Source organism: Balaenoptera acutorostrata, chromosome 5 (assembly GCF_949987535.1).
Source record: "Balaenoptera acutorostrata chromosome 5, mBalAcu1.1, whole genome shotgun sequence".
NCBI classification, from domain to species: Eukaryota; Metazoa; Chordata; class Mammalia; order Artiodactyla; family Balaenopteridae; genus Balaenoptera; species Balaenoptera acutorostrata.
In genome coordinates, this window is record NC_080068.1 from 29,351,936 (window position 1) to 29,376,114 (window position 24,179).

The following is a 24,179-nucleotide window of genomic DNA, read 5'->3' on the forward strand; positions in this document are numbered from 1 at the left end:
TATTCCATTTGTAGAAATGTAGGAGCATTCATATAAAAATATAGAGAGAAAAATTTCCCATCAAGAATCCTTACTCCAATCTAAGTGAAGTGGGAAATTTTAGCTTGCAAGAAATCTTTAAATGCAATTTAATGATTGGTATAATGTAGCCTACACTGAAATACATGGACTTAAGTAAATCTTTAAAAAGGAAGAAAAGAAAAGCATATTAACGAATGTATTTAAAAGATCTCAGACATGATTTTTCCATACTTTCAAATGATATATTGAGACGGAGGAAGGAAGGAAGGAGGGAGGGAGGAAAGAGAGAGAAAGAAAGAAAGGAAGAAAGAAAGAGAGAGAAAATGTGTGAAGACTGGGAAAATGTAGTATTTGTATAATTTTATGTTGATAGCAATGTACATGCGTGCTGCCATAGTCTGTTAAAAATGCTGAGTTGGATGGCTAAAAAACGACTGGGAAACATCTATTCAAAGTCATTGAAGAATCTGAAGAATTCATTAAAGAGTTCCCATTGAAGAAATTCAGAGAGGAAAACAAAAAAGGCAGTCTGTCAGACATTATGTGAATGAAGCATAAATAATCTGTGTCAACATGACCGTGTGTTTCCAACTCTCTCTTCCATTTTGCTATGCCATACGTCAAGGTTTTGTCACAGGGAACCACAAAGGAAAAAATCACTTAAGTACAGGAAGGATTTTCAGCATTTGTGTCAATCCATCCATTGTAGGAGAGGTTTCAATCAATAAGTTATAGATGGGTAATCAGGAAGGCATAACCACCAGGAAAGTTGAGAGAGGAGCAGTGAGCCTACTAGGACCATCTTCATGCGTTCTAACTAAGATTCGTGTGGAGAGTTATTGTCTGATTTTCAACCAAGAACTGAAAACTGGTTCATCCACGTATTCGAAAAAGTATAATTGAACACCTTCTGCATGCCTGCTATCATTGTATCTGTATGCCAGAAACCACTATCGATGCTAGAGGGAAAAACCAAAAACTTACTTGTGTTTTCTCAAACTGACATGTCTTAGGAAGGTAAATGAAAGCGAGAACTACAAACGATGGCAAGTGTTATGAACTGAATGCATGTCCTTCCCCCAAATTCGTGTTAAAACCCTAACCCGCAGTGTGATGGGATTTGGAAGTGGGGCCTTTGGGAGGTGATTAGCATTAGATGAGGTCATGAGGGAAGAACCCTCAGGATGGAGTGAGTGTCCTTATAAGAAGAGACCAGAGAGCTTGCTCTCTGTCCGCCATGTGAGGATACAGCAAGACGGCCGCCAGGAGGAGGGTTCCCCCACCAAGAACCCGACCACGCTGGCACCCTGTGCTGGAGAACTTCCAGACTCCAGGCTGAGAAATAAAGATCTGTTGTTTAATCCACCCAGTCTATGGCATTTTGTTATAGCAGCCCAAGCAGACTAAGAGAGCCAGAGAGGGTACTTTCAGGGGAGAAAGGGGTTGGAGGGGGGGCGGATTTCAGCAGTAAGATACACAGCTTAGAGATGGTCATTAAGGCCTTTATATTTGGATGGTTTACTTTTACCCCTAACAAAACAAACAAACAAAAAAAGCAGTAATTGATTTACACTAAAGCAGACCAATAAGCTAGACAAGACTAAACCAGTATGGTTCGTGTGTCTCTTAATGATGAAAGGTCTGGTGGAGAAATTCGGGTCTGCACTCTACTTCTGGCTTAGCCACTGTGCAGCTTAACACACGGCTTAAATTTCCCAACCTTTCTTGGCCTTGGGAACCTCATCTGTATAGCAGGGGACCAAAACCCTTCTAGATTCTCCCCATTATTATTCTGAATCCTGCAGGCACCCCAAATATGTGCTAGTGGTCTGGGATGAAGATGTTTGACTTAGCCCCACCAATGGCTCACCAAAAATCTATTTCCATTCCTAGAGAAAATAACTCATTACATGTTCCACCATGCCTGAATTATTAAATATGAAAGAGAGAACCCTTAGTTTTTCTTACAGATGTCAGTTAAGGAGAACCCAAAACCCAAAGTTTGCTAGGCTGTGCTTTATAATAGCTTCTAAGTTACTTGCTTTTTTTAAAAAAATTAATTTTTTAAAAAAACTTGCTTTAGATTATATTCTCAGCTCTAAATATGAGCAGATATATTTTTTAAAAAACAGTGTTCTGATATACATTTATTTTTTTTTCAAACTGGATGTTGAATCTCAAGCCCAAATTAAAAGAGAAAATTTTCCCTTTACTCCAAGTTTAATACAGGGCAGATTTTCCATGATCCAAGTCTTCAGATATTTGCTTGACTCAGGGAGACCTTTCTCAATTATTTGTCATTCCTGCTCAGATTCCAACAGATGTCTGAGATCAGATTCATTCTGAGTTAAGCCAAGCTTTTTAACTCGTCAAACGTGTTCTTCCTGGAAATAGGATTGTCATTCAGGGAGGAGTCGATGACACTCTTAAGATAAATGACACATATTTACCATAAAAATATAATATAATATAATATAATAAAAATATAATTATATCAATATGATACACATTTTGAGGTATATGATTACAGACACTGTAGTCTGAGCAAGAAAACTGAGTTGCATTTTTCCCTGAATGTAAGCATATTTATATGCCTTTCTTTTAAAAACATCCCTTGGGTTTATCCTTTTAAAGCTTTCACCTGGTCCTGCTTATTTGCCTCTGAGATGATGTCCCTGGGGTCTGCAAACACTGGTCGTGTCTTCAAGGGCTGCAATGTCTGTAAGGATTCAGAGTTCAGTATCTTGGGGAGGAATAAACATAGAAGCAGAAGAACTTGTCTGGAACTAAGACCTTCTTTACGGATAATGAAAACCACCTAATGTATGTTATTAGCATTTGGGTTTCAAAGCAGAATGCTTTTTAAGTGCTTGCTTTCAAGTTTTCTCCCTCCTCGTAGTTATAGCACTTTGTTAGAGCTTGGCTTCTTTCCTAAATAGAATTATTTGTATGCCCAGAATTACACCACGGAATCTCATGCTTGCAGAAAGACATTTTCAGATCTCTCAGTTAACGGAAGCATCCTTTCTTACCTCCCTTTGCACCCTTGGAATTTTAGAAGAGGGCCCATTAGTGCCTAAACCTAACAAACCTGCCAGAGCTTCCTCTCTCTTCTTAGTGAATTAAAAGATCACTATTTTTACGATGTTGTGTCAAAAATAATGATCTTTTAAAAACCCTCTTTAATTGTAAAGCAACTATACTCCAATAAAAATTAATTTAAAAAAAGAAGATCATTATTTGTGTGTTTTCTCTTGCTTCCAGGAGTTTGAAAATGCAGCTCCCTGCTCCACACCCTTCTTATAAAGTCTGTGTTCTAATAAGGAATGACTCTCTCCCTTGCTGTGACTCTTTTCCTTGATTCTCACTTTCATTTTTCCCTGTCATGCCTCAGGTTTCTTTCAAGGGCAATCCCTTTTATTTCCAACCATACTTTGTAGGTCGCTGGGCTCGTTAAGTCCTGGCCTGCACTGGCTTTTCCCAACCAACACTTGCTCTCGGCTCTAACTCCCTGCCATCCCACCGAGCCCCCAGTAAACAGTCAGGCTCCTGCTCCACCTCGGGCTGCTCCACAGTCTTCCTTCCCACGACTCCACCCTCAAGTTCATGGTCAGCATGGAACTTTTCAAGTAACTTAAAAAAAATTCCTGGGCCTCATCTCTCTCTCCTCCATAAGGGATGGTCAGAGCAGAACCAGTTCACATCTTTTAGAGTTGAGATGGGCAGTAAAAGCCTTTGGATTTGCCTGCTGGAAGATTACCACTTCCTTGCGGTGGAGATCCTGTGCTCTTTGGAGAATCTCTAGTGGGGCTGTCACTCTCCGCCAGGTTCAGAGGGTTTTTTTTTTTTTTTTATTGTCTCTGTCAGTTAGCAGCCCAAGGTTACTGCCAGCTCTCTGTCAGGGCTTTGATTTTTGTCAGCTATGGTCAGGTCCTTTTAGTTATCTGCTATCTTTTCAGCTTTGTTCAGGCTGAGCTCTACTTGTCTACTAATTAGCTCTTTGGAGATTTCTCTTTAAAAACTCACTATCACAGAGGACAGGAACTGTTCAAAAGTTTTGTGCTTCATAGAAATTCCATATTCATCCATATCTCATACAGCCACATTTTTGAAATTAAAAGTGGCAGGTCAGGCCAATTTAAGGTATAGAAGTAACATCGTCTCTAAAGAGAGACCTTCGGGTTCTTGATCAGGTATGGAGATGAGTGACAGGGAAAGGAAAGGGTTTACATCAAAAAAAAAAAACACTGAGGGGTACAAATTAAAAAGAAACTATCACTCTGGATAACATATTCACATTTTCTTTATCTTCTGGTGTGCAAATATTGTGCTAGCTGAATATAAAAGTAGCACAACTTTAGGGTACAAAAAAAAAAAAAACACACTGTAATAACATCAAGAGTGGTCTTACATCAAGGAGGGCCCTGAGGATGTCTTTGTTGTCAACTTCAGAAGAAAAGAGAGGAACAGAAGAGGAAACTGGCAGAAGGAATGGATGCCAAAGAGAACTCAAAGGATTAGGTCCGGGTGAAGTGATCGGTATTCGAAAACAGTCTGCCTTCTGGCTCTGATCTAAGGGAATAGGCTGGCAGCCAAGCCAGAGGGCATAGGAGCACAAACACACCTTCAGCACACTGCTTGAGGGTTGCCTCAGTGCCTTAGAAATTGTGCTGGCAATTAGAAAGGAAGCTCTGTAAGAGCAATAGGCAAAAGACTCTATTTCTAGGTAAAATTCGGCTTTTTCCATAATTCTTAACATGCCTGTCCCCTCCACACAAACATACCTTTTCTTTTTTTCTTCTCTTTTGTTGGCTCCCTTCTTTGGCTAGGCTCCCAAGTACATTTTCCTTCTGCTAACTTAGTGCTGTTGTAAGTTGCACTTACACTGCATTTACACAATGTTAATGCCTGCAAGATGAAAGTAAAAACCTTTGAATATATTAATGCTGTAACACAGATGTCTTACTTTTTACTCTCTCTCTCTTTTTTTTTTTAGCAAGTTGATGTGGCTAATAATGATGCAGATTGTGTGGGATGGATGTGCAGATGAAACAGGGGAATACAGATTAAATAAAAATTTCTTCAAAGCTTACATTTGCTTCATAATTTAACTTCTGGGCTTGTCTCAGTGATAGTAGGTGTGACCAGGCATCATAACATTGTTCTAAAATATCTTGGCATCACAGAGCCACAATCATCCAAACAGCACTGCTGTACTTCTTCGAAGCCAGGGGAAAAAAAAAAAAAGATAGGGAAAATAAAGACTGTCAGCAGCTCCATACAGAGAGACCTGACCCAGATGCTAATGATGGGTGAGCTGAGAGAAATCAGGGACAGAGGTTCTGGGCTTAAGAAGTAATCTGCTTGTATACTGAACTTGGCTTTTTGTAGCTACATTCAAAGGATCAGTAGCCTGATATTGAATGAGGTGTGTGCCAGAGGTGGTCACATACTCACTCTGGAAACATCCATGGAATGACTTTGTCATTGAGCTCTTTTAAACAATGAATAAAAGGGGGGTATTGATGACATAAGACCTTGGAGTAGGTGCAATTTCTCTTTCATGTATCTGTTCATTCAAGGAGCATTTGTCAACATGCCACTGTATGCCAGGGACCTTGCTAGGTCCCTAGGATATAACAAAACCCCTCCCCTCAAGGAACTCATAGTTTAGTGGAGAAGACATGTGCAAGCAGAAAACCAATAATATCATCTTTTAAAGGAATGAAGAAGTGCTGTGGGTTCTCCCAGGAGGGAATGGCTCTGTCTGCCAGACCAAATGGGACAAGACTACATCTGAGTTCTGCACCTTTAAGGCATGAGGAGAAACATACCAGCTGGACAGACGTGATGGAGAAGCATGTGTTGAGGCCTGGAGTCATGGATGAGCAGAGCTTTGGGGAGTGATCAGGACATCAGCATGACCAGAGATTAAGATGTATTCAGGGGAAGGCCACGGTTGGGGGACAGAATGACGGGCAATAAGATTAGGGTTTGAAGCAGCCTCTACAAGGCCTCTTATGCTGAGCTAAGGCATTTAGAATTTACACTACAGGTAACAGAAAGGCAACAGAAAGCTTGGGCAAAGGGAAGGTTGACAAGATCTGACGTCCCTTCTATGATAACTGATAGTTGTAAGGAGGGGACATGGCCCCTCTAGAAGAGACTGTTTATGACGTGTGCAGTTCTCCAGACTGTGATGACAATAGTTAGCTGAAGAAAAAAGGCTGGATTCAAGAGACACTATTGAGGAACTTAGAGGAGCAGAATTGAGCTTCAGCTCAAAATTTCTGCCAGTAACCACATCATCCCCCTGCCCCTCCAGGATGATCTTACAGTTATCTTGCTGTTCCAAGGTAACTTGCTGGGAAGCCCAGGCTCCTTTCCAGGTAAAATGCACTCAGCGCATAAGGGTCTAATAAGATACATGAAAAAAATCTCATTCATCTTCCCTCTTACACCTTGAGCTTTGTGAACACAGACAGCAGCCTTATCCCCTTCGTTACCTCTGATGGCATCTAAATAGAACTTTGAAGAGAACACACATTTATGATGTTTTCCCAAATGAATGAATCAAAATGAGTGACAAAACTGGAGTGTAACCCCCTCCTCCCCATCCAGATTGTAAAAAAGCATTGTGTTTGTTTAAAATAGTTGCTAGATTGTAAAATTTATTTTATTTTATTTTTTTATTTTGAGAGAGGGAAAGTGATCAATTTATTGTAAACAATAAAAAAGCTATGCTCTGGTGCTTTATGGAAATGAGTGCCCACCTCTTTGTAGAAATAAACTAAGTATAGACTAAGTTATTTAGGTAGTGACCTAGAATGCTGATTTCCCAGATTCCCAAGTGATGCACACAGAGCAGGTCTATGTGGTTACATGGTAAACGTGCTTCAGGGAGTGACTGTCCAGGCCTGGGCTTTTTGGAGGTAGTGAGTTCCTGATGCTATAAGAGAGGAGAGATCCATTGCCTTCTGCTGATGTTACTAAAGAAGCACTAGGTGAACACAGCTGACAGGGACAGTTGGGTAGGTTGGGCACTGCACCAAGACACCCTGCTGAGGGGCAAGTGGAAACTAAAATCTAAGAGTTGTGTCCATCTTGAGGGTTTTTTTTTAAAATCAAGAGCTGGATGGGAGAATGGGATCCTGGACTCAAGGTAAAAGGACTAGAATGAATGGAAAAGCATATTGCTGGGACCAGTTTCACAGACAATGCCCCAATCATACCTGTCGCCAGTCTGCATTGTGTCCTTTCAAAATATCTTCCCCATTTCTTTTCTCAGTGGTTTTCGAGTTTCATTTCAACCCTGATGTTTAGACCTTCTCTCTCACACTCAGCTTGGCTGGTACAGCTTTAAAAGAACCTGAAAGGGAACAGGAGCACACAGCCTCTTTAAACACAATTGACACAGCCATCTGTCAGGCGCCGAGGGCATCTGGGAGAGATGCTCTCCATGCTCATCTGGCCAACTGGTCGACTGCGGGACCCTAATAATTACATTATCAAAACCAGAGCATCGTCCACTGCATGAAACTTCAGACATTACTTATGGATGAAATGAGGTCAGAAGAGGTCAGAAAAGACAAGAGATGAGCTGGCCATGACAGCTGTCCAAGCTGCCCTTGAGATGCAACTCACAGCATTAGAGCCAGGGCTGCATCTTCTCTTGGAGAAAAGGTTCTGTCCACCAGATTCGCTGCTGCTGTGGTGTTTCAACCCTGGGGCAAGTCTCCCAGGCAAAGCAACCCTCCTGGAGGAGGATGCAGGAAAGGCAAGCAAACACTGCTTTTAAAATATAAAAAGCATTAATCTCATGTTTGTGCCTGTCTAGTGAGCTTTACTGCCAGGCTCGGAGCTCCACGAGAGCAGTTATTAGCGTTGTGGCTAGTCCTTAAGCAACTCTCTGAATGAAAGCATGTATCAGGCATGAACGAACAGACAGCTTGATGACAGCAAAAAACAACACATACACCCTGGTGTAGAGAGTTGAGGAGAGAGCTTTTTAGGAACAAGTGTGATAAACATTGTTGTACATGTCTCTTCTTGAATTGTAGTTTTCTCAGGGTATATGCCCACTAGTGGGATTGCTAGGTCATACGGTAGTTCTATTTTTAGTTTTTTAAGGAACCTCCATACTGTTTTCCATAGTGGCTGTATCAATTTACATTCCCACCAACAGTGCAAGAGGGTTCCCTTTTCTCCACATCCTCTCCAGCATTATTCTTTGTAGATTTTAAAAACATTTTTATTGCAGTATAATTGTTTTACAATGGTGTCTTAGTTTCTGCTTTATAACAAAGTGAATCAGCTATACATATACATATTTCCCCATATCTCCTCCCTCTTGCATCTCCCTCCCACACTCCCTATCCCACCCCTCTAGGTGGTCACAAAGCACCGAGCTGATCTCCCTGTGCTATGCAGCTCTTTCCCACTAGCTATCTATTTTACATTTGGTAGTGTATATAAGTCCATGCCACTCTCTCACTTCATCCCAGCTTACCCTTCCCCTTCCCCGTGTCCTGAAGTCCATTCTCTATGTCTACATCTTTATTCCTATCCTGCACCTAGGTTCTTCAGAAACATTTTTTAAAATTCCATATATATGTGTTAGCATACGGTATTTGTTTTTCTCTTTCTAACTTAACTTCACTCTGTATGACAGACTCTAGGTGCATCCATCTCACTACAAGTAACTCAATTTTGTTTCTTTTTATGGTTGAGTAATATTCCATTGTATATATGTGCCACATCTTCTTTACCCATTCATCTGTTGATGGACACTTAGATTGCTTCCATATTCTGGCTATTGTAAATAGAGCTACAATGAACATTGTGGTACATGACTCTTTTTGAAATATGGTTTTCTCAGGGTATATGCCCAGTAGTGGGATTGCTGGGTCAAATGGTAGTTCCATTTTTAGGTTTTTAAGGAACTTCCATACTGTTCTCCATAGTGGCTGTATCAATTTACATTCCCACCAACAGTGCAAGAGGGTTCCCTTTTCTCCACACCCTCTCCAGCATTTATTGTTTCTAGATTTTTTGATGATGGCCATTCTGACTGGTGTGAGGTAATAACTCATTGTAGCTTTGATTTGCATTTCTCTAATGATTAGTGATGTTGAGCATCCTTTCATGTGTTTGTGGGCAATCTGTATACCTTCTTTGGAGAAATGTCTATTTAGGTCTTCTGGCTGTTTTTGGATTGTGTTGTTTGTTTTTTTGATATTGAGCTGCATGAGATGCTTATAAATTTTGGAGATTAATCCTTTGTCAGTTGCTTCATTTGAAAATATTTTCTCCCATTCTGAGGGTTGATTTTCATCTTGTTTATGTTTCCTTTGCTGTGAAAAAGCTTTTAAGTTTCATTAGGTGCCATTTGTTTATTTATCTTTTTAATTCCATTTCTCTAGGAGGTAGGTCAAAAAGGATCTTGCTGTGATTTATGTCATGGAGTGTTCTGCCTATGTTTTCCTCTAAGAGTTTTATAGTGTCTGGCCTTACATATAGGTCTTTAATCTATTTTGAGTTTATTTTTGTGTATGGTGTTAGGAAGTGTTCTAATTTCATTCTTTTACATGTAGCTGTCCAGTTTTCCCAGCACCACTTATTGAAGAGGCTGTCTTCTCCATTGTATATTCTTGCCTCCTTTATCAAAAATAAGGTGACCACATGTGTGTGGGTTTAACTCTGGGTTTCTATCCTGTTCCATTGATCTATATTTCTGTTTTTGTGCCAGTACCATACTGTCTTGATTACTGTAGCTTTGTAGTATAGTCTGAAGTCAGGGAGCCTGATTCCTCCAGCTCCGTTTTTTTTTTCTCAAGATTGGTTTAGCTATTCGGGGTCTTTTGTGTTTCCATACAAAGTGTGAATTTTTTTATTCTAGTTTTGTGAAAAATGCCATTGGTAGTTTTATAAGGATTGCATTGAATCTGTAGATAGCTTTGGTTAGGTTTATTCCTAGGTATTTTCTTCTTTTTGTTGCAGTGGTGAATGGGAGTGTTTCCTTAATTTCTCTTTCAGATTTTTTATCATTAGTGTATAGGAATGCAAGAGATTTCTGTGCATTAACTTTGTATCCTGCTACTTTGCCAAATTCATTGATTAGTTCTGGTAGTTTTCTGGTAGCATCTTTAGGATTCTCTATGTATTGTATCATGTCATCTGCAAACAGTGACAGCTTTACTTCTTGTTTTCTGACTTGGTTTCCTTTTATTTGTTTTTCTTTTCTGATTGCTGTGGCTAAAACCTCCAAAACTATGTTGAATAATAGTGGTAAGAGTGGAAAACCTTGTCTTGTTCCTGCTCTTAGAGAAAAAAGTTTCAATTTTTCACCATTGAGAATGATGTTGGCTGTGGGTTTGTCATATACGGCCTTTATTATGTTCAGGTAAGTTCCCTCTATGCCTACTTTCTGGAGGTTTTTTATCATAAATGGGTGTTGAATTTTGTTGAAAGCTTTTTATGCATCTATTGAGAAGATCATATGGTTTCTCTCCTTCAATTTGTTAACATGGTTTATCACATTGATTGATTTGCATATATTGAAGAATCCTTGCATTCCTGGGATAAACCCCACTTGATCATGGGGTATGATCCTTTTAATGTGCTGTTGGATTCTGTTTGCTAGTATTTTGTTGAGGATTTTTACATCTATGTTCATCAGTGAGAATGACCTGTAGTTTTCTTTCTTTGTGACATCTTTATTTGGTTTTGGTATCAGGGTGATGGTGGCCTCATAGAATGAGTTTGGGAGTGTTCCTCCCTCTGCTCTATTTTGGAAGAGTTTGAGAAGGATAGGTGTTAGCACTTCTCTAAATGTTTGATAGAATTCGCCTGTGAAGCCATCTGGTCCTGGACTTTTGTTTGTTGGGAGATTTTTAATCACAGTGTCAATTGCAGTGCTTGTGATTGGTCTGTTTATATTTCCTATTTCTTCCTGGTTCAGTCTCGGAAGGTTGTGCTTTTCTAAGAATTTCTCCATTTCCTCCCAGTTGTCCATTTTATTGCCATAGAGTTGCTTGTAGCAATCTCTCATGATCCTTTGTATTTCTGCAGTGTCAGTTGTTACTTCTCCTTTTCCATTTCTAATTCTGTATTTCTGTCCTCTTCCTTTTTTTCTTGATGAGCCTGACTAATGGTTTATCAATTTTGTTTATCTTCTCAAAGAACCAGCTTTTAGTTTTATTGATCTTTGCTATCGTTTCCTTTATTTCTTTTTCATTTATTTCTGATCTGATCTTTATGGTTTCTTTCCTTCTGCTAACTTTGGGGTTTTTTTGTTTTTCTTTCTCTAGTTGCTTTAGGTTTAGGGTTAGGTTATTTATTTGAGATGTTTGTTGTTTCTTGAGGTAGGATTTTATTGCTATAAACTTCCCTCTTAGAAATCCTTTTGCTGCATCCCATAGGTTTTGAGTCATCGTGTTTTCATTGTCATTGGTTTCTAGGTATTTTTTTGATTTCTTTGATTTCTTCAGTGATCTCTTGGTTATTAAGTAGTGTATTGTTTAGCCTCCATGTTTTTGTATTTTTTACACCTTTTTTCCCCTGTAATTGATATCTAGTCTCATAGCATTGTGTTTGGAAAAGTTACTTGATAAGATTTCAATTTCCTTAAAATTACCAGTGCTTGATTTGTGACCCAAGATATGATCTATCCTGGAGAATGTTCCATGAGCACTTGAGAAGAGACTGTATTCTGTTGTTTTTGGATGGAATGTCCTATAAATATCAATTAAGTGCATCCTGTTTAGTGTATCATTTAAAGCTTGTGTTTCCTTATTTATTTTCATTTTGGATGAACTGTCCTTTGGTGAAAGTGGGGTGTTAAAATCCCCTACTACGTTTGTGTTACTGTCAATTCCCCCTTTTATGGCTGTTAGCATTTGCCTTATGTATTGAGGTGCTCCCATGTTGGGAAATATTTACAATTGTTATATCTTCTTCTTGGATTGATCCCTTGATCATTATGTAGTGTTGTTCTTTGTCTCTTTTAATAGACTTTATTTTAAAGTCTGTTTTGTCTGATATGAGAATTGCTACTCCAGCTTTCTTTTGATTTCCATTTGCATGGAATATCTTTTTCCATCACTTCACTTTCAGTCTGTATGTGTCCCTAGGTCTGATGTGGGCCTCTTGTAGACAGCATATATATGTGTCTTGTTTTGGTATCCATCCAGCCAGTCTATGTCTTTTTTTTTGGAGGACTTAATCCATTTACATTTAAGGTAATTATTAATATGTATATTCCCATTACCATGTTCTTAATTGTTTTTTTGTTTGTTATTGTAGGTCTTTTCCTTCTCTTGTGTTTCCTGCCTAGAGAAGTTTCTTTAGCATTTGTTGTAAAACTGGTTTGGTGGTGCTGAATTCTCTTAGCTTTTGCTTATCTGTAAAGGTTTTAATTTCTCTGTCGAATCTGAATGAGATCTTTGCTGGGTAGAGAAATCTTGGTTGCAGGTTTTTCCCTTTCATCACTTTAAATATGTCTTGCCACTCCCTTCTGGCTTGCAGAGTTTCTGCTGAAGGATCAGCTGCTGTTAACCTTGTGGGGATTCCCTTGTGTGTTATTTGTTGTTTTTTCCCTTGCTGCTTTAATATTTTTTCTTTGTATTTAATTTTTGATAGTTTGATTAATATGTCTTGGTGTGTTTCTTCTTGGATTTATCCTGTATGGGATTCTATGCTTCCTGGACTTGATTCACTATTTCCTTTCCCATATTAAGGAAGTTTTCAACTATAATCTCTTCAAATACTTTCTCATACCCTTACTTTTTCTCTCCTTCTTCTGGGACCCCTATAATTCGCTTGATGGTGTGTTTAATGTTGCCCCAGAGGTCTCTAAGACTGTCCTAAATTCTTTTCATTCTTTTTTCTTTATTCTGCTCTGCAATAGTTATTTCCACCCTTTTAGCTTCCAGGTCACTTATCCATTCTTCTGCCTCAGTTATTCTTCTATTGATTCCTTCTAGAGAATTTTTAATTTCATTTATTGTATTGTTCATTATTGTTCATTTGCTCTTTAGTTCTTTTAGGTCCTTGTTAAACGTTTCTTATATTTTCCCCATTGTATTTCCAAGATTTTGGCTCATCTTTACTATGATTACTCTGAATTTTTTTTCAAGTCGACTGCGTATTTCCTCTTCATTTGTTTGGTCTGATGGGTTTTTACCTTGCTCCTTCATCTGCTGTGCATTTCTCTGTCTTATTTTGCTTAACTTACTGTGTTTGGGGTCTCATTTTCGCAGACTGCACATTCGTAGTTCCTGTTGTTTTTGGTGTCTGCCCCCATTGCCTAAGGTTGGTTCAGTGTGTTGTGTAGGCTTCCTGGTAGACGGGACTAGTGCCTGTTTTCTGGTAGATGAGGCTGGATCTTGTCTTTCTGGTGGGCAGGACTGCATCCGGTGGTGTGTTTTGGGGTGTCTGTGACCTTATTATGATTTTAGGCAGCCTCTCTGCTAATGGATGTGGTTGTGTTCCTGTCTTGCTAGTTGTTTGGCATAGGGTGTCCAGCACTGTAGCTTGCTGGTTGTTGTGTGGAGCTGGGTCTTAGCATTGAGATGGAGATCTCTGGGAAAGCTTTCACCATTTGATATTACGTGGAGCTGGGAGGTCTCTGGTGGACCAATGTCCTGAACTCGGCTCTTCCACTTCAGAGGCACAAGCCTGTCATCTGGCCAGAGCACAAAGACCCTGTCAGCCATACAGAAGGCAAGGAAGATACCTCAGGAGAAACCAAATCTTCGTCATCTTGACCTTTGACTTCATCCTCCAGGACAGTGAAAAAATAAATTTCTGTTGTTTAAGCCACCCAATCTTCTGGTATTTTATTATGGCAACCCTAGAAGACTGGCAGAAGCATCTATGTGCCACCATCTCTGAGGGCTGCTCCCTGCCTTGGCCCCAGCCCAGTAGCCCCTTGACACCAAGGAAGTGGATCACAAAACCCCAGATCTGCTCCAGCTGCTTGCGGGCACCTCAGAGGCCCCAGCGCTGAGTTGGAGCAGTTTGTAGATTCTTTGATGATGGCCATTCTGACTATTGTGAGCTGTTACCTCATTATGGTTTTGATTTGCATTTTAATGATTAGTGATGTTGAGCATCCTTTCACGTGTTTGTTGTCAATCTGTATATCTTCTTTGGAGAATGTCTATTTAGGTCTTCCTCCCATTTTTGGATTGGGTTGTTTGTTTTTTTGATATTGAGCTTTATGAGCCTCTTATATATTTTGGAGATAAATCCTTTGTCAGTTGCTTCATTTGCAGATATCTTCTCCGATTCTGAGGGTTGTCTTTTCATCTTGTTTATTGTTTCCTGTGTTGTGCAAAAGCTATTTACAATAGCAACCTAAGTGTCCATCAACAGATGAATGGATAAAAAAGATGTGGCACATATATACAATGGAACATTACTTGGCCATAAATAGAAATGAAATTGAGTTATTTGTAGTGAGCTGGATGGACCTAGAGTCTGTCATACAGAGTGAAGTATGTCAGAAAGAGAAAAACAAATACCATATGCTAACACATATATATAGAATCTAAAAAAAAATTGTTCTGAGGGATCTAGGGGCAGGACAGGAATAAAGATGCAGACGCAGAGGATGGACTTGAGGACACAGAGAGGGGGAAGGAGAAGCTGGGATGAAATGAGAGAGTAGCATTGACATATATACACTACCAAATGTAAAATAGATAAGTAGTGGGAAGCAGCTACACAGGGAGATCAGCTCAGTGCTTTGTTGATGACCTAGAGGGGTGGGATAGGGAAGGTAGCAGGGAGGTGCAAGAGGGAGGGGATATGGGGATATATGTATACGTATGGCTGATTCACTTTGTTATACAGCAGAAATTAGCACAACATTGTAAAGCTATTATACTCCAATAAAGACGTTAAAAAAAAGAACAGGTGTCATGGATGAAAAAACATTTTAAGTCTATTTCTTTGGTTGTACAGTCAAATAAAAAGATCTACTCCTGTGAGTGATAGTTCACTGTTGTTTACCTAATTTTCTGGAGTAGAAATATGAAGTTAGAAGTTCACTTGGAGAATTACAACAGGATTTACTCTATCTTATATATGAAGACACAAACAAAACCTTAAAACAAAATCATTTCAGTCTTTTATTAATGGCTCCTTACCTAGGGCCAGAAATATTAATAAAAGGAATAGATCTAGATACTTAAATTTATCCTTCATAAAATTTCTTGTTTCTTGCACAAGAAAATAACATACTGAATTGAGAATTTGTCACTTCATTAAGTGTTGCAAAGCACCTTTTCAATTTTACCTGAATGCTGTCCCAATTATAGCCACCACTTAGAAAGAAATACAAATATAATACACACATTCTTTGTGAAAAATATTAATTAATATTAACCTCAAGGAGCTAAAGGTTAAAAAGAGCAGAGTTCCCATTTCCAAGTGTAATAAATCAGTCCAAGTATGAGTCAAGGCTGTAAAAACATGTCTAGAGCTTTATACTGTAAACAGTGAGATTAAGAATTTTTCTTTCTGAAGAAGCAAAAAATGCATTTCTAAACTGCAAGCCCTTCTAGCACATTGCTCAATGCCAAATGCAGCTTCCTTCTGTTGTGCTTTATGTTAATGTTTTCTTTTCACAGATGAAAGTTTCATTTAAAAAAAAAAGGATAGAGGAATATGTAGATAGTATTGGAGTGATGGCTGGGAGGAATAACAATAGTATGTGGTCTGGGAATTCTCTTCTATGTCACAATCTCTTCCCCTCCTGTGAGTGTAGCAAAATAATTGGCCAACATAATTAAATATGAATCCACATAACTTCAGACTCTGACCGTGGGATCAGTCCTTTGATAGGCTAAAACAGGTGCTTCATCCAGTCCTGTACTCCGAAAGCAAAGTGGAAAACCTGTACTTCCTTTGATTTGTGAAAAGATGCATCTGCTGTAAATAAGAAGCACCTACTTGACATTTCCTTAGGAAGACATATGAAACCTTAGAATGTATTTATCACAAATGTGGTGGTGACATTATAGTTCCTCGGGCCCAGTTTTCCCCACCAGCATTCATATATTCTTAAAGGGAAGATGTTTTCAGCTTACTTCGGAGATAGCAATACTATAGAACTAAAATGAAAGAAAGAAAGAAACAAAAAACCATAATGTAATAGTGATCAACGGTTGGAAAATGATTCAATAATATTTACTGAAGACCTGTGATGGGCAGAGCTCTTTACCAGGTACCATGGAAAGGTATAAATAAAATAGCAAATGAGTTCCTTTTCTCAAAACGCCTATAGTCAAATGGAAGAAACATATATAAACAAATGCATGTGAATCTTTAAAAATCAGCACATGCAAAACCAAGCACAAGCGAATACACACAAGTTTGTGCAAAGGCACCTCACTGGCAGGCTGATTTCATATGAAACGGTCTCAAAACTTGGGCTGCCAGGCACAGAAACACAGCTGCATGACAGTTCTGTCCACAATATCAACTTAGTAATTTTCTGTCAAAGCATTTATTTACTGTGAGATAAGGTGGTAGTTCTACTGTTTGATAATATGATAAAGATTTAATAAAATTAATCCAATAATTGATTTACACTCTTCTGTTGATTGTCTTGCACAGACTATGAATTTTACTTTAGCTATTAAAAAGCTATTAGAAACACGCCAAAATAGTTTGTAGGTTTTTAACTTGAAATATTTAAAGAATGTACCAGAAAGAAGATAATTTTTTAGGTTAATTGGAAGGAAATGCGACACACCTCTATGCTAATATAGGGATTTTAAATTTACAAGGCAAGGAATAAGAAAGCATCTTAACAGATTTTCCCCCCTTACATTAAGAATCACTAATTGAGACTATCATCTTACTTTTATTATCATCTTAACATTTTAGTAGGATAGAGAAAGAAGAAAGTATCTGGTTCTAAGAAATAATTTCTCATAGAAAATTTTAATAGTTACAACCAAATCTCATAAACATTCTAAAGGAATAAGCAGAAGGTCTACCTGAGTACAGAAATACTTGCTGCTATTTTCTGATAAAGATTCAACCCATAAGACAATGATGATACAATCATATACATGGTAGGATTACAGGCAGGAACATGAGTACAGTAAGAAGTTACTGATCTCTATATTTGGGTTAAGAAATTAGGGAGACAAGTTAATTTTTAACAGGATTCACTCTGACTGAACAGCTATACTTACAGCTGTGTAAGTGAATGGTCAAACAAGTTAGTCACAATTGTAACATCTATGAGTTACCACTTATTTTGAAAAGCAGTGTGGTTAGATTTAAATGATAAAAGCATTATTTCAAATGCATCTCTGCCATAAATGACCTGTTTTTCTAGAGTCTTCTTTAACATTTTGATATACAGTCTATGGGCATATTATAAGAAATAGTATGCATCCAGCAGAATCAAAAACGAAGAACAAAACGATCAATAGAGCCCAGATAAAACTGTCATACGTAAATTATTTATTTAAATTATATTAATCAGAAAATCCATTTAATTGTGATATTTCTGTCAATAGTTTAACAATAATAATAAATATTGATATTTAGAATTATATATATGGCACCCTTGAAGTACCTTCTGAATCATTAGTTTTGGAGATAGCATATATGTCTTTTGTTTGTTTACAGATATTAATTCATACCAAATTGCTATCGAAAAAAAAGGGTGGGACGTTTGCAATGGTATAGCATAACACACACACACACACACACACACACACACACACACACACAAGATCTCTAAAATAAAAATACATTACTTAGTGTAGTAGAGATAACAATTTAATTTTTAAAAAGTCTTTTTTGAAACTGTGAGAATTGTAGAGAAACATGACAAGTGCCATTGGAATGCAGTGCAGCAGAAAGGTCCCTGGCCATGGAGTCAGGAAAGTCCAGTTCCAGGAGCAGGGATGGCTTTTTGTGTGTTTCAGTTTCCCCATCTGTACAAAGCCGAAGCCCTTGACCACTCCCAGTGCTGATCTTCCTGTGCTCCAATTACGGGGTCGGAAAGAATCTTTCTCTGGCACTTCCCACACATCCTGCATGTAGAGCAGAGGCTGAAGATCTTAAAACCAAGCTGAACATAAATGATAAATTAATGGGGGCATTGCTTAGTGAGTGGTCTTAAATAAACCAAAGAGCAAAAATTTCTGAGATTGGAATACTAAGAGTCAGTTCCCCAAACCATGCTATCTTCATCATTTCATCTGCACTGAAAGCAACATTCACTGTAAACTCATGCATAAAAAATGCATTTTGTTTTAATTAACTTTGAACATGTTAATATGCTAATTTATACAAGTCAAAATTTATTTGCTCATACATTTATAAATCCTGACCTGTGACACATTTTTCATGCTCAATTAGACATTTCTGTTAGATAATCTGTTCTAAAATATGGAACCTTTCAATATTTTTAGAAACTACTTTAGTTATCTTCCAAAGATATTACAAGATGGTGGGAGCAAGGGAAGAAGGGAACCTTAGCCATTTTTATAAAACTGGCAAAACAGAACAGTTTGTAGACTGCCTCACGTTTGACAGGTGTTTGCATTGGGCACAATAGGAATTCCGCCCAGCCCAGTAAACACCGGGGAGCTGAGCTTGAAATGTTGGAGAAAGTTGGGTCCAGCTGGGAATGTTGCACCTTTAATTTCTCATGGTTGAATATGAACGGAATGAAAAACTATAATTAGAAATTATACGGGATACAAAAAAAAGCGCCTTCTGTGTCATAAAAGCAACGTGGGTTCTACCTGGTCCCTTTTGGGCTAAGTAAGCTGTTTGATCAGCTTCTTTCAGTCTCTGTGGATGTCCTTATATGAGTCTAATTGAAGGACTCCTGTTCTCTTTTTATTTTTGCTCTATGAAAAATGTATCAGAGATGTCATAATGAACTTTGATATGGTGAAATGATAATAATGTCCTAATTATATATAAAAATGTAATTACACTTGCTTCTATTATAGAAAAACTCCCTTTATAATGAAGTGTTATGTTGGAAAAAGATTTTCATTATAGGTGGACTCCTTTACTTGTTAATTTGAGCTCTGATTCATCACTTTAATATTAAAAAAGTTCTTTGTAAGTTACTTTTGATGTGTCTCATTTATGGTTCATTTCGCTTCCTGGACACCACCAGGAGCCCAAATCCAAACTTCTTTAAAAGGCACTTAAAAATACATCTTTCAAAAGAAATTCTTCTTTCTAGATGGTGGAACAGCAGTAATCAAGAAAAATATTACTGACCTTCTCATTTACCTGAGCTCTGAAAACTTTTCTTTTGAAATTTGAAAATAAAAAGAGATGTGTGGCTTCTCAGATGTTTAAAAATCTGTCAGTGCATGAGGTGGTAATATGTAGACTATTTAAAGATAGGTTTTAGCCAAAAATCAATTATATGGGTAAAGTCATGGCACTCAAACAATATAGTTCCTTTTCTACTCCTTTTGGGATTGCTCAGATCATCATTCTACCAAATCAAGTGCAAAATTGAGGAGTGCAACAAATCCTTCTTCCTTGTTCTTTGTAACAAACCAAAGTCTTGGTAGGAAAAATAATTAGATGATTAAAATTAGTTTTGAAATATTCAGTTATTCAGCTGAATCTGTCCACCATCACAGGAGATAAATATTTCAACATTAACATCAGAAAAAAAGAGATTAAGCTATAAATTGTCAGAATCAACAAGAAAATGTAACTGGCATAAAGAAGACATTCAAAAATGTGGCAAGAAAAATCAAAAATTAACCTACAACTACCACAAAATATCATATTTATTTTAGGACACCCACTTTTAGACTGTCGGTAAGATAAATTTGTTTAAAAATAATTTACTTAGAGTAGTGGGTCCTTTGAAGGGAGACTATGATTTAAACAGGTCTAACTTTTATAACATCAGAGTCCCTATCTCTGTTTATTGTTCTATAATTTTTAAGTAGAATGGGAATCTTGAAAATTTTAGAGAATTCCAACTTCTTTGAAAACCTCTTCCTGAATTCGATGACTCTAGGAATTTCATTATAACTTTAGTTATGGGACTTTAAGGGAGTCGTACTTGATTGCTCCCTCTCCACTGCCCGAACCCAACATTCAGCATTTTTAGTGAATCCTCTTGACTCTACCTCCCAAGTGTCTCTCATATCCACCTCCATCCCTCAGTTTAAGCCACTGCCATATCTTATTCAGATTCCTGCAATGGCCTCCTAGTCTTTCTGCTTCCTCCCCAATCTATTCTCCATAAGTCAGTTAATGACCTAGTAAATCATAAACCAAACCATGCCACCTCCATGTATAAATACTTCCCATGGTTCACCTGTGCACTCAGAACAAAACCCAAGCTCCTTACATGGCACAAGAGGCAGGCCATGGTCTGATGTTGTTACATGCCTCCAACCTCACCTCCCACCACTCCACCATCAATGCTCAACTCCTCAACACACTTGCACTCTCTTAAAAATACTGTGTTCTGCTCCCTCTGTCTAAGTGATCCTTTCCAAACATTCCATGGCTGGTTCTTTTTAGGTCTGTTTCACTGCTACTAGAAGGGCCTGGCAGCCTGCCCAAGCAGGGCCCCACTTTGGCTGTTCTCTCTCCTAGCACCCTATTTCCCCTTTCATTCTTCCCTCCCTAATCACTCAGGTATTTGTCCCACGTCTGTATCCTTAATAAGATGTGGCTTTCAAGAACAAGAGTCCTGCTAAGTCCCACATCCACTCCCCCATCTCCTGCCTCCAAGAATTGAACTTTCCCTGTTCTCCCAAATTTACCAAGAATTTCCACCCCACCAGGCTCTGCAAATATGCTGCTCTCTGCCTGGATAGTGCTCTCACAATCTGAAGACTTTCAAAATCTTTCTTGTCTTTCAAGACCCCACTCAACTGCCTTCCCATCTCAGAAGACTTCTTTGATTCTCATATTCAGAATTAATTTCTCCTGGAGTTACAGTACCACTTTATTTATAGTATCAATCCCATCTTGCTGTGAACCAAGGTTAGATATATAGAGGTCTGTCACCTTCATAACCACACTTCTGATTGTTTGGGGTATTTTTCTCAGTATGGGTTTTCTAAATTTTGGACAATATTTATTTGATGCCCTGCCTTCACCTCCTTTCAGAAAATAAATTGTATAACTTAATAGACAAAGGATATTTCCACTTATTAAACACAACTGGTAAAGAAGTCAATGGTTTTCTCTATGAGAATTTTCATTGAAATGTCTAAAATCTTTGCTATTTGAGAAAGCAAGTTAATCGTAAAGTAATTCAAATGCCATTTGACAAATAATGGCAACTTAATGAGAACAATTATATTTCCGCCTTTACATTTTTACTTTTCTCCAGCTAAAAACAGAGAACAAAGTTTGTCAACAGCCATTGCTAATGTGGATGGTATATTGTAGGAATGTAAACATGATGAGGTCTCACTTACAACAGCCATTTGTAAGTCATTTACAGCAGGCATTTATTGAACTTCATGAGCTGCTTGTATGTTTTAGAGATTAATCCTTTATCAGTTGCTTCATTTGCAAATATTTTCTCCCATTTTGAGGGTTGTCTTTTCATCTTGTCTATGGTTTCCTTTGCTGTGCAAAAGTTTTTAAGTTTCATTAGGTCCCATTTGTATATTTTTGTTTTTATTTCCATTTCTCTAGGAGGTGGGTCAAAAAGGATCTTGTTGTGATTTATATCATGGTGTCTTCTGCCTATGTTTTCCTCTAAGAGTTCTATAGTGCCTGGTCTTACATTTAGGGTTTTAATCCATTTTGAGTTTATTTTTGTGTGTGGTGTTAGTGTTCTAATTTCATTCTTTTACATGTAGCTGTCCAGTTCTCCCAGCACTGCTTTTTGAAGAGGCTCTCTTTTCTCCATTGTATATTCTTGCCTCCTTTATCAAAAATAAGATGACCATATGTTCATGGGTTTACCTCTGGGCTTTCTATCCTGTTCCATTGATCTATATTTCTGTTTTTGTGCCGGTACCATACTGTCTTGATTACTGTAGCTTTGTAGTATAGTCTGAAGTCCAGGAGCCTGATTCCTCCAGCTCTCTTTTTATTTCTCAAGATTGCTTTGTCTATTTGGGTTTTTTTGTGTTTCCATACAAATTGTGAAATTTTTTGTTCTAATTCTGTGCAAAATGTCATGGGTAGTTTGACAGGGATTGCATTGAATCTGTAGATTGCTTTGGGTAGTATAGTCATTTTCACAATGTTGATTCATTCTTCAAATCCAAAACATGGTATATCTCTCCATCTGTTTGTATCATCTTTAATTTCTTTCATCAGTGTCTTATAGTTTTCTGAGTACAGGTCTTTTGTCTCCTTAGGTAGGTTTATTCCTAGGTATTTTCTTCTTTTTGTTGCAGTGGTAAATGGGAGTGTTTCCTTAATTTCTCTTCCAGATTTTTCATCATTAGTGTATAGGAATGCAAGATATTTCTGTACATTAATTTTGTATCCTGCTAACTTTACCAAATTCATTGATTAGCTCTAGTAGTTTTCTGGTAGCATCTTTAGGATTCTCTATGTATAGTATCATGTAATCTGCAAACAGTGACAGTTTTACTCATTCTTTTCCAATTTGTATTCCTTTTATTTCTTTTTCTTCTCTGATTGCTGTGGCTAAAACTTCCAAAACTATGTTGAATAATAGTGGTGAGAGTGGACAACCTTGTTTTGTTCCTGACCTTAGAGAAATGGTTTCACTTTTTCACCACTGAGAACAATATTGACTGTGGGTTTGTCATATACAGGTCTTTATTATGTTGAGGTAGGTTCCCTCTATGCTCACTTTCTGGAGAGTTTTTTATCATAAATGTGTGTTGAATTGTGTCAAAAGCTTTTTCTGCATCTATTGAGATGATCATATGGTTTTTATCCTTCAATTTGTTACTATGGTGTAAACATTGAGTGATTTGCATATATTGAAGAATCCTTGCATTCCTGGGATGAACCCCACTTGATTATGGTGTATGATCCTTTTAATGTGCTGTTGGATTCTGTTTGCTGGTATTTTGCTGAGGATTTTTGCAACTATGTTCATCAGTGAGATTGACCTGTAGTTTTCTTTCTTTGTGACATCTTTGTCTGGTTTTGTTATCAGGGTGATGGTGGCCTCGTAGAATGAGTTTGGGAGTGTTCCTCCCTCTGCTCTATTTTGGAAGAGTTTGAGAAGGATAGGTGTTAGCACTTCTCTAAATGTTTGATAGAATTCGCCTGTGAAGCCATCTGGTCCTGGACTTTGGTTTGTTGGGAGATTTTTAATCACAGTCTCAATTTCAGTGCTTGTGATTGGTCTGTTTGTATTTTCTCTTTCTTCCTGGTTCAGTCTCGGAAGGTTGTGCTTTTCTAAGAATTTGTCCGTTTTCTCCAGGTTTTCCATTTTGTTGGCATATAGTTGCTTGTAGCAATCTCTCATGATCCTTTGTATTTCTGCACTGTCAGTTGTTACTTCTCCCTTTTCATTTCTAATTCTGTTGATTTGGGTCTTCTCCCTTTTTTTCTTGATGAGTCTGGCTAATGGTTTATCAATTTTGTTTATCTTCTCAAAGAATCAACTTTAGTTTTATTGCTCTTTGCTATTGTTTCATTCATTTCTTTTTCTTTTATTTCTGATCTGATCCTTATGATTTCTTTCCTTCTGCTACCTTTGGGGATTTTTTTTGTTTTTCTTTCTCTAATTGCTTTAGGTGTAAGGTTACATTGTTTATTTGAAATGTTTCTTGTTTCTTGAGGTAGGATTGTATTGCTATAAACTCCCCTCTTAGAACTGCTTTTGCTGGATCCCATAGGTTTTGGGTCATCATGTTTTCATTGTCATTTGTTCCTAGGTATTTTTTTTTTTAATTTCCTCTTTGATTTCTTCAGTGATCTCTTGGTTATTTAGTAGCATATTGTTTAGCCTTCATGTGTTTGTATTTTTTACACTTTTTTTCCGGTAATTGATATCTAGTCTCATAGCATTGTGGTTGGAAAAGATACTTGATACAGTTTCAATTTTCTTAAATTTACCAGTGCTTGATTTGTGACCCAAGATATGATCTATCCTGGAGAATGTTCCATGAGCACTTGAGAAGAATGTGTATTCTGTTGTTTTGGGATGGAATGTCCTATAAATATCAATTAAGTCCATC

General features: G+C 37.8%; 1 long non-coding RNA gene across 2 annotated transcripts in view; it reads right to left on the reverse strand.

The window, feature by feature from the left end:
• Positions 1–6,371: 6,371 nt before the first annotated feature.
• Positions 6,372–24,179, reverse strand: part of LOC130708196 (uncharacterized) — a 269,377-nt gene continuing 251,569 nt past the window's right edge. Inside the window, exons 4-5 of one of the 2 annotated variants that reach the window (XR_009008285.1) lie at positions 7,254–7,390; positions 6,372–6,436 (exon numbers count right to left, since the gene is read on the reverse strand). This is a non-coding gene — a long non-coding RNA (uncharacterized LOC130708196). Of the gene's footprint in view, positions 6,437–7,253; positions 7,391–17,060; positions 18,122–24,179 lie in introns of those variants that run through there. The other variant, XR_009008283.1, reaches the window with a different exon arrangement.